We start from the raw sequence: 8,587 nt of genomic DNA on the forward strand, positions 1-8,587 counted from the left end.
GCTGATATGTATGTATATACTGGGTATGTCTTAAGCAATCAGTCTTTATGTTTTACAATTATGATTCCTTACCTGTGAAAAGAGCTGTTCTACCATCTCCTTGGCTGATTTTCAGTGTAGAGTAATCTGGCCTTCCTCTGATCACATGTCAATTTAAAACAGATACCTTTATCATAGTGGGATTTTTTTTATGAGTGTCCTAACACTTGAACAACAGCATAATTTCATGCAAGATCAGGTTGTGTGAATCTGATGCCTCAGAACTTTGCAATTTTCCATTTTAAAGGTTCTGTTTTTCATAAAGAGTTGCAGAATATGCAAAAGCAGAATAAATCTATCTCTTCTTGTATTTTTCTATTTTTAAGATACTATTATCTGTAGTAGTTATATATGCTACAGGGCAAACAAATTATTTGAAATGTTATTAAACTACATTTTTCTTACCTAAATCTGTGTTGCCATGCCTCTGAATGCAATATTGTCAAACCTCTAAAACTGCAGAGCATCCAGGGAGAAACCATGCTAATGGTGGTGGTTTTTCCTGCTGGAAACGTCCTCAGCTCACAACTCCATCTGACCCTGTTGCACGCTGCTCTTATTTACATGTGAGATAAAGGGCCTTCCGTTTATTACCCAGTTTATTTTTGCAGAATCGAGGACCTAGAACATAGAGGCTTTAGTTACCAGTGACTGGGTTCTCCAGTGGCCCGTGGGGTCAGGGCAGACACACTGACCTTGGCATTGTCAGCATCAATAGCACTGGTCTCTGCTTCAGCTCCCTGAATTCTTCCACACCAATGTTCCATTGCTTTCATCCTGGGTGCAGTGAAGTCTTGCAGAGTTTCCAGCATTCTCAAACTGGTCTGTCTCACATTGAGTGCTTCTGAAAATGATACCTTCACAGACAGACAGTAAAGTCTGGTTTATGTCAGATACAACATTTTGCAAGTGTGCCATTATTACCAATAAGCTTGTCTGCGCATTTTGAGTCAATCAACTGTGGTCTTTTATACACTACTTAATTTTTTTTTTTAATTAAACAAAACCAGAACTGATTTTTTTGACATGGAAATCATGACAACTGATGGGGTCCTGAGTAACTTGATCTAGTGAGGCAGGGGGTTTGGAATTAGTTGATCTTCAAGGTTCATTCCAACCCAAGTCATGCTCTGGCTTAATATTGCTAATGAAAGATTATTATTTCCCACTCCAATCACAATGGCAGACTCTTATGTATTGCTCATGCTATGAGCTCTTAGCTCCTTTGAAATATCTGCTCTTGGCCCAGGTCACAGTTAAGGCATGGTTGGTGTAGGATGATTATCTCTCTATTTCTTAGGCTTTGGCCATCAGGTCCTGTCCATCCTCCTGGCAACTACTGTGGCACCACACTTGCAAACCCATGGTCATTGGAACTGATCCTTGGCAGTACCTGGATTACCCTACAGCAGGAGTTTGGACATACAGGGTTGTGCTGCTGCTGCCACCAAAGGAACAACTCCACTCTGTTGTGTTGGAGATACCCCTGGGGGACAGAAGCCAGCTCTGCTCCATTGCCCTCCACCACATTCCATGGGATGCAGGGCTGGGCTGCTACCTTGCCCCAAACAGTCATTCAAGTTTGCCAGTCTTGCTGAGCAGCTTTGAGCCAGCTTTGGCTGACACAGCTTCTGCCGCTCACCATTTAGCCCATGGCTGTGAAATAGAATAAGCTAAGATTTACAGTGTCCTACTGGGTGACTTAGGTTGTGTCTACGTATTCTGCCTTGTCTTTGTCCAGAATCTCTACAGAACAACCTCATTTTCATTCCCAGCAGGAATGGAGTCCCTTCCCCTCACCCCAAGGAAATCTTAGGGTCCAGTTTCATTTCATGCTCCTCAGTTACAATCATGGGCAACAGAAACTGGTTCCCCCCCCTTTTTTTCCGTCTCTGCATAATTTCAAAATATTAAATTTTCCTACAAACCAATAAATTACATATAGAATCTGACATGAAATTCCAAACTTGTTCATTTCCAATTCTGGATTATAAATATTTACTACCAGTTGTTTCAGCTGAAATCACAGGCCACCAAAACCCCCAAATGTTTAATTGAATTATGTCTCAACATATTACAGTCCTCATGCTTCAAAACTATGCTCAGAAGCTGCCAGAAAAGCAATAAGATTTAAATGTTTTATTTACTGTTGCAGTTTTCATCAGGAAAGTTCATTCTGTCTTCAGAGTGACAGTAAGAAAAAATTATTGAAAAAGGCACACAGTTCCCTAATTTAGATTTCAATAGTTGATGAATTAAATGGGAAGTGTTGACCACCCTAGGTCACAGAAAAGTCATTTTGTTAGACTTCTGCTCCCCTCTGACAAGTAATACACTGAACAGGGATGGTTCTACACAATGTCTGTTCATGCAAAACTTGGTTTCTTATTATCATTGAACACAGCAGAAATCTGCCTCCTCAGTCTGAGCAACTGTTTCTCAATCAATAATTAAGTAACTTTACGGTCTAGATCTATACAAGGATATTGATATTTTCACTGAAAATGAATCAATATGAACAGGGTAAAGCATCTGAGTAAGTCTTTTTAATGGCAGTGTTTTGGCTGTGAGAAGTAAATTAATTGATTAAATGAATGACGAATATTGGACAACCAAAGTAAATCTTTTCACACTTCCACTAACCTTTTAAGTAACTAATTTAAATTCTTTTCTTTGTTTCCATTTTTTTCCCAACTTTAAGTTGTTTTAATAGAATTTACAGGCCTTCCTGTGAGCATGTAATGCTAGTTATGTCTTTTAATTTTATATTAATAGGTAGCAGTCAGATGAATTTTATAAAAGGAGAAGACCAAGCTGAGACTTATGGAAGGAAGGGCATTTTGAGGGTGATAGACTGTAAGGGATCCTGCTGAAAAGGCTACAGTGAGAGAAAGGAGATCTACTGGAAGAATGTAATGGAAAAATCTAGTGAGAGATGGGAAGTGGTAAGGGACAGGAAAATACATACTCACCTTTGGTTTGGTGGACAAATACTGGTTCTGGCTAGGTCTTTTCTACCATCTTCTTAAAAGCCACACTTGTGAGAAGCCCAAAGTAGCAGAACTGGACACAAGAGGGAACATTCCAGCAGGTCCCATAGAGATGGCTCTGCTTACAGAGCTGTCAGCATGCTCCCACAGACTCCCCAACACGTCCATCAGGATGGACCTGTGCCAGGGCTGTGCTCTGGGGTGGAACCAGAGGGACCGCCTTCGCTGGGGGTGGATTGGCAGCAGTTTGCTGCAGGTTTGGCCTTAAGGTTCAGGCATGGAAGTGCTGATTCCAGCCCAACCAGCACTTTGGTGCCTTTACAGCTCTCTCTAGAAACAGCAGCAGAAGCTGCTGGCCCGCAAACCCACTCCATGATTCACATGACACGGTGAATCTCCAGAAATCACTGGGCCTCCAGGGATGATGATCCTGCCTCTAGAGCTTGATGAGTGTGAGCATTTGGCAGCTTCTTGAAGCAGGACTCTGTCTGGAGGATCACAGTCTGAAAAACTGCCCAGCAGTGGGAAAAGCATTGCAGTCTGTCAGTAAGGTCACTGAGGCTGGCACAGTCTGTCATGCCACTGCAAACAGAAAGACAACAAGGGGCAACAGTGAAGAGACCAGGAGAGACAAAAGCGACTCATTTCTTCCACTCACAATTCTATCTCATGTTCTGAGCTAACAAATTCAGTTCAAGGCAATGCTATTTTAATTGTTGAAAACAGGTACACTATAGCCTCACCCAGGGCCACCCCAAGAACAAGAAGGGAATAGAAACCAAAGTTGGGGAACCATTATTCAGGGATGTTTGCTGTGCAAAGAGAGGGGAGCCACGCAAATGGACAAGTGGGACAGCAGGAATGTCTATTTCTCCATACATCCTTCTAGTGACAGTGAAGTGAGGTTCCCTCTTTTCCCTAGCCTTTCTTTTTCCATCTTTATTCCCTTTTACCCTTTCCTCTGTTTTATTTGAGTTCAAAGTCTTTTAAAAAATGACTTCTTTAATTGTAAAGAAGCAGGTCAAAGAAACCTAAGCCTTGCCCTGGCCCTTTGTCTGTATCAGCTATCAAGTGGCAGCTTGATTCTCAGGCCATTACTTTCACTGCTGGTCACAGAATAGTTCTTCATTACCCCATAGGTCCTGCAAGCTATTGTTGGGACCTCAATTTTCTGAAAATATTTTTGAGTTGGGTGTCTTCTCCAATATTATTATTAAATGGACAAACATTCTCATTTGTAAAGGTTAAAACTCCACTTTTTCCATCTGTCTCTGCCCTTTTTGAAATTGTATGTCCCCTGTGGTGTGCAGCTCAGAAGTGTTCACTTATGTTCTGGTAAGGAAAAAAACCCCAAGAAGTGTAAAGAATGAATGTGTGACAGAACGGAAAATATTGAACTACAATAATTATCTCTAAACTGCACAAAAAGTTGCATGGTACAGGCAGACCCCACTCATAAATAAATATTAATCTGCCTTGCATTCAAAATTGAAAATTAATGTAGGAGGGGGCACACAATCCACTTCCCAGTGTAAAAATGTTTTCCCCTTTCTTTTTTTAATCAACACTCTGCACTTTGAAATCACATGTCCCATTTTAAGCACTTAAGATGTGACTGGTTTGGTTATTTTAAAGAAAATCCTATTTAACATTTATGCCACAAAATCTGATGATTCCTGATGTGTGTTTCCATTTTAATTAGAATCTAGTATCATGATTCTAGGGAAAATGTGGGCCTTTGTAGCTGTTGAATATGGCACAAAAAATATCTAGCAGAGCAGATAAATATGAATTCCCTATCCCCAAAATGGTAAAAATCATGTTGTCTGACACTGATAAAACTTTGTTATTCTAAGAGCACAACCTATGAACTAATTAGCCAACATCTACAGCTCCCCAGACTGGCTGGAATATTATTTCACAGACACCCAGATCTACAAAAGCAGCAGGAAAGAAAATAAAAATCAAAGTAGAAAGCAGTGGGAGAAAATCTAGATGAAGCATGAGATGTTACCTCTTAATCCGGGGTGGGGAAATTTCATCTTGCACAAGGTCTGTTCCCACCCTACGCCTGCACCTAGACAGGGCAAGTGTGAGACCCTTCCTGCCCCCTTCCTAACAGAGCCTCAGCCCCCAGCTGCGCTGCTGGATCTGGAAAGGAGGTGTGTGGAGTGCAGCTTAGGTCCCCTTGCATTTTGATTTTCCTAAATCTGTTTATGCTCACTCAGTAATGTATGACACTGAGGGATTCTCCACTGTGCTTGAGAGCAATACCCTGTGCAGCACCTTTGCTCTGCTTTGGACTGTCCCACCTGGGCAGTCCCCATCTCCTTCTGGCTGCTGCTGAAGGCCAGTGCACATTTGCAAATCTCCTCGCTGCCAGCTGGCTGGAAACACAGGGATCACTCCCTCTTGCTCTCCACAGCTGGGCCAGGCAGCTGAAGCTGCTGGGGCAGGCACAAGCACAGAGGCAGATTGCTGAGTGCTTGCACCAGTGGTAGTTATCACCAGGAGACATTGTACTGGTGACACAGCTTGGTGACTTGGTATGAGCAAAATGCAGGACTCCTCCAAGCACACCAGCCCAGCTCAGCAGGCCACACATGCTGCAAGGAGCCCTTCCAATGTGCTCTGCTCTGCTGGGACAGCCCTGCTTGGCACCCCTGCTGAACCCCAAGGGCAGCCTCAGCCCAGCCTGAGCTCAGTTTTAATGCCCCATCTCCTCTCTGCAGCAGGGAACAACTACACCCTCCTAGGGACCCTCTCTGGCCTCCTTGGTGTTTGACCCTGGCACTGCACTGGCAGCTGAAATGCTGGATGGAAGCTAAAAGGCTGCACAGGAAAACGTGCTGGATGCTGCTCCAACAGGCTGGAGGTTTGCTTCCAAGCAGGGAGATCTGTGACCCAACACGAGATAGGGGGTGAAGGGCAGCTGGATCCCCTTGCTGTCACAAATCAGCAAAAAAGAATGAGTAGGACTGGATGTAAAAAACACATTGAGGGGCAAGAAAGAAAAAGTATTGCCCTGGATTCTATCTACATATTCACAGACTTACCTCCATCTGATCATCTCAGTTATGGCCTTCTCAGCTCCATGCAGTTCTTTCTCACCACCTGTCCCCATCCTGTGTGTGAACTGTATCAGTGATGACAAATGAATTATCTCGCCATTTTCCCTGGGATTTTTTTTTTTTTGTGGAGAACAGAAAACAGTATGATATAAATAAGGAAAACAAGTTTTGTAGTTGGTGTAAAACTCATTAAAACAGTGCTTTTTCATTTCACTTCAAACATGGTTCTCAGAGTTTATAAACAGCTTTTTAGTCAAATGAAATACTGTGCAACAATACTTTAACTCTCTTTTGCCGGATTATCAGTTATTTCAAGCAAGTGTTAAAATCTCCATCACTGGCAAAATGAATTATGTTTGTTTGTCAAACTTGCACCAACATGCCCATCAAACTGGTCAGGAAAAATAATGCAGCATAGGTGAGGCTGCTTGTGACTGTAAATGCACCTGAATCTAAATTTTGCAGCTATAAGGATCTCTTGCTCTGCAAGAGGTTTTTATTTTCAGAAAAAGTTTCAAAATAGTTTGCCACATTACAGTATATTTTTAGTCCTTTCTTGTAAATTCTGTTAATTAGTAAACCTGCTTCTCCCAGACATTACTTCTATTTCATTTCGTGAATCATCCTTTTTTCTTTTTTTTTGGCCTACTGTCATTTAAATGGCTTTCAAAATACTCAGCAATGACAGCTACATAATAAAGACTGGAATGCAATAAGCAGAGTTCATCCTTTTGTGGGGAAGTCAGGTGGTTTAGTTTATCCCATCATTTTGCTTTGGGCCTCATTCTGTGATGAGAACAAGTTTCCTCCATTATTTGTCGATATGCAATGAGACACTGACACAAAGTCCTTAGTTCCATAGAGTATTTGGGAGAGCTACAATGAGCAGTCACAAACATTTTCCTCTTTGTAAGCAATGCAGGTTGGCTCCTTTATAGGATGTAGCTGTTGCTTCAGGTGTGGGAAGAGTATTCTAGAAAGACAGATCTGCCTAAAAATGAGGAAGAACAAATTTGAGTAAGGTCACTTAGACAGATTGGTGTTAATACTTGCTGTAAGAATGTACTTACCCTCAGTAGTCTGTAATGGGAGAAAGAAAGGCGACATTAGGACGTCTTATATAGAGAGAGACATCAAAATCTGCCTGGTTCATTTCTGTCTAACCTAAAGAAATGGACAAGATAATACATCACATAAATTTTACTGATGAATGTCAAGACTTTGATACAATGCAAACCCATAGAAAGCACTGTAAACAACATCAATCTTCCTAAAGGCAACACTGAGACAAAAATAGTATTACCATATCCAAGGATGGAGACAGTGTATGTGCTTAATAACATAGAAAAGCCATCCCAACACAATTTTAGGGGGGAATCAAAACTTTCTTAACCACCTTTTTTTTTTCCTCAGGGTCTCTAAAGGAAATAAATTCATCATTTATACACCCAGATAGTGTTTGGTGAGAGTGAATGTGCTGGCAGTCTGGAGAAAGAGGAAGACAGTTTGGGATGGCCGCTGACCTGAGAGGGAGCTGCACATGGCCAGTGCCTCTCAGGGCAAAACCACCTCAGCTATGCCCAGGCCAAAGTCTCCACTGACCACCACTGGCAAACTGCACATTCTTCATGCTCTTTTGTCTCATGGTTCTTATACCTCTCAACAAAACCCCACCAGTTCAAATACCTAGCAATGCCTCATTTTTGCTTAAAGTTGTAACCAACAAATCCGGTCAGGCAGGGACAGTGTTCCTGAAATCACAGGTGACTCTTCCAAGTATCTAACCTAAGCCTACTCTCTTTCAGTTTAAAACCATTCCTCTGGTCCTGTCACTACATGCTCTTGCAAAAAGTCCCTCTCCATCTTTCCTGTAGGCCTCCATCAGGTACTGAAGGCTGGAATTGGTCACCCCAAAGCCACCTCTTTTCTAGGCTGAACAATCCCAATTTTCTCACCTTTCCTTGTAGGAGAGGTGCTCTGGCCTCTAACCATCTTGGTGGCCTCCTCTGCACTCTGACAGGTCCATGTCCTCCTTGTTCTGGGCACCCCAGAGCTGCAGGTGGTGCTGCACGTGGGGTCTCACCAGAGCAGAGGGGCAGAATCCCCCCTCACCTGCTGCCCATGCTGCTGTGGATGCAGCCCAGGACAGGGTTGGGTTCTGTGCACATTGCTGGGTCACATCCAGCCTCTCATCCACCAGCATCCTTGAGTCCTTCTGAGCAGGGCTGCTCTCTCTGTCCATCCCCCACCCTGCACAGTCACCAGGATCTGGTGCAGCACCTCCCACTCGCTCTTGTTAAACCCCATGAGATTCCCATGGACCCACCTCTCAAGCCTGTCCTGGTCCTTCTGGATGTCAGCCTGTCCTTCAGGTGTGTCATCAGTACCACTCAGCTTGGTGTCATGTGTGAATTCCTGGAGGGCACACTCGATCCCAGTACTGACTCCTGAGGGACACCACTTGTCACTGATGTCCATCAGGACTCT

At 43.0% G+C, this 8,587-nt stretch overlaps 1 long non-coding RNA gene across 1 annotated transcript; it reads right to left on the reverse strand.

Annotated features, from left to right (window-relative positions):
* Positions 1–459: 459 nt before the first annotated feature.
* On the reverse strand, positions 460–3,241 carry LOC134422786 (uncharacterized). The gene is made up of 3 exons (XR_010028937.1): positions 3,012–3,241; positions 735–896; positions 460–660 (listed from the first exon to the last, which is right to left on the reverse strand). It is a non-coding gene; the product is annotated as an uncharacterized LOC134422786 (long non-coding RNA).
* Between the last annotated feature and the right edge of the window lie 5,346 nt (positions 3,242–8,587).

Source organism: Melospiza melodia, chromosome 11 (genome assembly GCF_035770615.1).
Source record: "Melospiza melodia melodia isolate bMelMel2 chromosome 11, bMelMel2.pri, whole genome shotgun sequence".
In the NCBI taxonomy this organism is placed as follows: domain Eukaryota; kingdom Metazoa; phylum Chordata; class Aves; order Passeriformes; family Passerellidae; genus Melospiza; species Melospiza melodia.